The sequence below is a fragment of the Vidua chalybeata genome, chromosome 8 (assembly GCF_026979565.1).
Source record: "Vidua chalybeata isolate OUT-0048 chromosome 8, bVidCha1 merged haplotype, whole genome shotgun sequence".
Lineage (NCBI taxonomy): Eukaryota > Metazoa > Chordata > Aves > Passeriformes > Viduidae > Vidua > Vidua chalybeata.
The window spans coordinates 28887206-28893284 of record NC_071537.1 but is presented as its reverse complement, the minus strand read 5'-3'; positions in this window follow the sequence as shown (position 1 = coordinate 28893284).

Below are 6079 nucleotides of genomic sequence, written 5' to 3'. Positions count from 1 at the left end.
AAGGAGCGATCTGTGTTGTCCAAGTGCTGTGCACGGAGTTACTGTTTGCACACCTCATTAAGCAAGAGGGATGCAGCATCTGAGTGGGGCAGACCTACATGCAGGTAAATGTTCCTTCATCTGGTCCAAGGCAGGAAAATCCAGCTTGGCTTCAAAGATTTTTTGCTGACTTTCTGAGATTCACTTATGTTTGTTTGTATTAAAACATGACAAAGATGCAGTTAGCTGTCTCTTTATTTTTTTTTCCCTCCATTTGTCAGCTGAGTGTAACTACAGTGTAGGTTTTCTTCCTGGTTTCCTTGTTCAGTACATGTGGTAAGAATATTGAGTATTCTGGATAGCCATAAATGCATCTCCAGTCCTAAATTGGAGTCCTGGGTATCTGATTTGGATTTGCACCCATTTTATGTGCTCTTATGGCAGCTGTAGTCATACTTCACCACATGTATATAAAAGTAATACCATGTTTTACACATCTTAAAGAAACTGTGGGGATATCCTGGGTATGATCAGGGCATGTATGCCTTCAGATTCATCTTTTAAAAGCTCACTTCCTGCCAACAATACATTCTGAGTTCTTTAAATATGAAACTGATGTTAAATTAATGGTCAATCTGAAAAAAAACACAGCTGGAATTAATGCAAATGATTAGGTGGTATGTAGCACACCCTTGCAATGGAAATGGAGTCTATTATTAGGCAGCCTGATATGTGTGGAAATATGACTAGTGATCTGTAACAGTTTCCTGATGTAACTCTACCCAGCAGTGAGGAAAGAGTCCTGACTGTTAAAGAATTTTACTTGCCACTGCAAGCAATATGTGCTAGGACTCCTTGCCCCAGCCAGCTGAGCACTGTGATTTTATTTACCTTTTCTTTGAGTGGTAAACAAGACCCAAGATTTTAATGTTTTGATTTTACTTTTCTAGTTTTGCAGGGCTTCTTTCCAAGAGATATTTCCAGAGATGCTGCAACTTACATTTTATCTGAGAGCCTTTGGTTCTGTCTTCATGCTTCACTCAAATAATGAACCCATAGGTTCAAATGTGTTTTAGAAGGGGGCAGGAGAGGTACAATGTGATAATCTGTGCCTTATTTGCTTGAAAAGTAGGTCATCAGCATTGACAGAGTGGGAGGAGTAGGTAGAGGTGGTAGAGGTAGGTAAATAGTTCTGCCATGTAGAATTCTGGATTGGCTTAAGTTTTATAGTCCCTGACAAACAGATCTGGAACAGATGAAATGTGATGCTTAAGTAATTACTATTTATTGTACAAGAAAAAAATATTGGTTATTGCATAAATTATTCAGTTACTGTGGAGTCAGTCATGAATAGATCTTCTTCTTTGCAGATCCTATGAAAGTTTATCATAGTTGCTGAAACACAAGACAAATGAAACTGTGAAATATTATTAGATTTAAAGTGTACTCTGTCTTGCTGAATTGATGGGCTTTATCATTAGCTGCAGGAAGAGATTACATTCCTTTGGTAGCTGTTAATTTGTCTACATCATGCTGATCCTGGACTCCTGCATCCAGCACTGACATTGAACAATGTGCTGAGTAAGGGCTATAAAAATTGATGGAGATGTTTGCATAGCATTAAACTGACATGGAGGTATTTTTTTATTGGAGAAATATTTTACTTCAGGTCATTCAGGAGAGCCTTTCACATATACACATGGTGAATATCTTTGGCTGAGCATGATACCAGCCAGATTAAAAATGGCAAAATTAGAAATTATACAGAAATCCAGTTGAATAGGACAGAGAAAGTAGAAAAAGTTGATTTCCTATGAAACAGAATTTCTCAAACTCAGAGGACTCATTCAGTGATGTTTTGCTGCAGATTCAATTAAGTTGAATAGCCAAGTTAAAGACTTGTCAGTCTTCAAACAAGAAAAAGTCTTTAGAGATGTGTCAATATGCTCTCTGATTACCAAAATCTTTTTTTTTTTTTTTTTTGATGGTGGTATTTGTTCTTTTAAATGTTGGCTTTTAAACAATCAAAACAATTAAGAGGTGATGCGCACCTCTTGATGCGCTCAACTTGAACTGTTCTGTATCATGTAATGATTTTGTTGCAGGAACTGAATCACTGAATGATTTTTGTTGAAAGGGACCTTTCAAGATCCTCTAGTTTAAGCTCTCTGCCATGACAGAGTGATTTCAAGTTTCTCGAAGTAGCTGCTGTTCTTGGTTTGTTGTCACTCCCATGGCTCTGTGGGAAAGGCCTGACTCCTTTCTTGCATGCCCTCATTTGGTATATCGTCACATTTTCTGCAACAGCATCTTATGTTAGTTTTCTTTAGTGTGTCCATAGCTTCTTACAACGACTCTGTTGGTCAGCTTTAACCATCTATTTTCAAAGTGTGGAGTACTTGCTTGCTTGGGCTTTTCTCATTAGTGTTAAATAATCACATCAGTCCAAGCAGACTTTATTAGCCCTAGTGCCGTTTCATGTTATCAGAAACTAGAGGCCCAGATACCTGAAATGAGAGACTTGCTGTAATTCTTGGCCAGAGCTATGTAAAGAGAATAAAATATGACAGGCATGTACACAGATTTCTCTACTCTGTCTGCAGATGCTCAAGGCGTCATCTGAGGAAATGGAGTCTTGTGCATGCATAAGGAAGAGCTGAGACAGGACAGATCCTGCAGTTCTGGGGTCTCCCTGCTGTGCATTCTTCCCTTTGGGTCTCCTGTGTCAGGTGCAGGTGTTGTGCCGTGTTTGCTGCACTTTTGAGGGGGAGGAGAGCTCATGGCTGCAGTGTGAGGCTGAGCACGCAGTCTCAGTGAACACCAGTCTGTTCACTTGGTGTGCAACAAGGAACACCATGGAATGCTCAGTTGTTCACCATGTGCCTCAGGATTGCTTCAGGGGAGCTGCCCTGGGCCCATTCCTGACTGAGTCCCTGTGCTGCTGTACGGGATTAGGTACAGTGGTTTTCCAGGCCATAGTTTTGAGTTGTGTTTTCTGCCAGTCAAAGTGCTTGTTTAAGGCATCCAACTGCATCCTTGTGGGTCCATTGCTGTAAAGGCACTCACAGAACCTCTGAAAAGGCTTTTTTTGTTGTATTTTCTCCAAGACTAGCTGGATGTGTCAGTGGTGTGAGCTCAGGTGCAACTGCTGGCACAACGTGCTGTAGAGTGCTGCATGGCTGGCAAGGAGCTCGGGGCAATTCCTGTGTGAGCTGCTTTGCAGTCATGGCCCTGTGCACTGTGACTGCAGCAAATGCTCTTCTCCTCTGCCTTTGGCTGCAACCTTAATCTTACCTGGTCACAGTTAAGCTTGCAAACTCAATTTCACCTAATGTCTTTTTCACCTAACGTCTTTTCCTCCCTTGTTCTCTTGTTGCAGGCTGCAAAATTATCTGCCTAACCTCTTCTCTCCTTTCCCGTGTCACACACAGCTCATGTTGAAAAGTAAACACATTTTCAGTGATTAACAACAAAGACTAGATGCAGCTGAGTAACAACATGAATACCTACACCCTGTTTTGTATACTGTGTACCAGGTGTAAACTGAAGCTTGGTCAGTGCTCTGACCAACTCTGTATTTACAGATTGTATCTAAACTGTGTGGGTTTTCGTGGTTATAACCTTAAATTCTGATATGTGACATGCATATCAGGTTGGATTAGGTCATGCTGTCTTCCACTGGAATCAAATTACTTTGCTTTTTAATTAAAATGTCCCTGGGTAGGAGTGGCCGTGTCCCTGCTTTGCATTACTTAGGGGACCATCCTCCCAAATTAGGGTAACTGAAATAATCTGGCATTTCTTTCTCAGATTCTGTGAATTACAATAAATACTTTGTATGAGGTTATGCAAGAGATCAGAAAAATGCTTAATTAAATAACATTTGCTTCAAGTTAAACAGAGACATGTGGAGGTGCTGTGAAGAAGTAGGGAACAAAAAATATATTTGTGAGACTAGGTTTGAAAATCTGGTTCCTCCCTGGTGTATCCATGATATGAAACAATTAAGAAGTCACTCTTCTGGGTATATGAATTTTAGCTACCAAAAAGATTCCTGGGAGAGAGAGATGGGAAGAAGAAATTCCCACTGAGCAGACCATTACCTTGTTGCTTTAGAAACAGGAAACCTGAATTCTCATATGATAGACTGAATAACTTCAAATAGGGTTTTATCATATCTGAAACTGGGGAGCTTGATGGAGATGCTGCTGCCATCTCAATTCCTCTGGGGGTAAGGTCTGCATTTTGAGAGTCTTTTTTGAGTTTTCTCTCATTTTGTTCAAGAAGTAGTGTCACAAGAGTGCATAAAGCAGAGCTTATTGAACATAATAGGAACAACTCTTGAAATGGACCAGTAAGGAGTGGTTCTGTGCCATTGGAGAAATACAAAGGAAAAACTGCCTCTGCCTGACTTTTACATGGGCTAGGGCAGCATCCATGGTGCAAGAGGATGCTGAAGCCTCTACTTAGTGTACTCCTCCTTTTTCTTTTCTTTTTTTTATCCCCACCTCAGGTGCCATGCAAGATAGAGCTGGAGAGGAGGCAAGGACTAATCCTGTCTTACTTCTTTACAGCTCTTCAAAGAGGCAATTTTGTGTTGAAACTGTATTGTTTATGAAAAAATGGTAGCATATGGTGCCAGAGATAATTGCTTCGGCAAGAGATTAATACCCCATGAGCTGTCTGGAGCTGAAGCTGGAAGCTGAGTTTCCCTTCAGCTGTGGGAAGCTGTCAGAAACCAGCAGCAGTTTGTGGATGGAGCCTCATGGCAGGTCTGTCTTCCTGGGAGGATGATTTGGGATGCAGAAACTGGCCTGGCACTTACAACTTTTGCTGAAACTAATCCAACATTTCAAATTCCGTTTGAAAATGAGCAGACAGGGAGCAAACCATGATTGCAAAAATTTTGTGTTCCTTTGTGTTTTTCATCTTTCTGTTTCTTGGAGAAATAAACCTGGAATCAGCCAATTTCATTATATAGACTGACATATAATAGAAATACAGACTTCAAATAATTTGTAGGGCCTGAAAAAGAGCTCTACTTGCTTCATTACAATAGTTTTCAGCTTGTGGCTATTTTTGCTGGTGTTCTGCTCTTTAGCAACAACAGCACAATAGTGCCTTTAGATAATGAAGCAATACTGCATTTTAAATGCTGACTTGTTTTCCCTGGAACAGCATCAAGAAAATGAAGAGGTTTAAGTGCCAGGTGGAGATTAGAGGAAGAAAATGAAATTCAAAACAGGAAGCAGAGAGAGGCAGGCTCCAAAACAACCTTCATGACATTTCAGTCCAAGAGAGGAATATTGGCAGTTATTGATCTGTTGCCTGCCAGTCACTTTCAGTTCCACGAAACTGCCAAGGAATTGTGTAGCTTTCTCCAGGCTTTTCAAAAGCCTTTAAAAGAAAGATGATGCTAGAAGGTTTAATGGGCTGGGAAGACCAAAAAAAAAAAAACAACAAAAAAACAACCAAGAGGTAAAAAGGGCCAGCAAGCAGTCTGAGCATTTGCCTCCCACTGTTTCATCAGGCAGTTCTCCACATGCCTGTAATTCAGCTGCCTGGAAACAGGTTCAGCTGAGCCACCTCAGGACAGCAACACATCTCTTGCCAGAGATGGGCTCAGATAGAGAGAAGCAGCTCCAAGCCTGCTGGGTGCTGTGTGTCCAGTGGAAGGAGCCTTGCTGTGACTCAGGGGATATCTGCTCAGGCACAGCTCTGGACTCGTGTGTGCCTGGCTGGGGAGAAGGGGCAGCTCCCGTGTGCCTGGCTGGCCCTGGCTCTGCAGGCACACCCATCTCTGTCCTCAGGCATCCACTTCCAGAGAAGACCACCCGAGCAGCTTTGAGCGAAATCAAGTCAGAGGGGGCCGCTGCTGGGCTGACAAGGGCTCGCCTGGCAGGAGGTGTTGTGGCCTGTGTGCTCTTCCCATGGGCACAGCGAAAAGCAGTGCAAGTAGCAGCAGGGGAGAGCTGCTTTCTTGTCAGGACAGCAACTCTTCCTTGCTGATAATTTAACTTGGCGAGTAGGCACAGTTGGCAATCAGATTGTTGTGATGAAGGATGTATGGCAACCAGTCCTTACATCTCTGCTATGACTT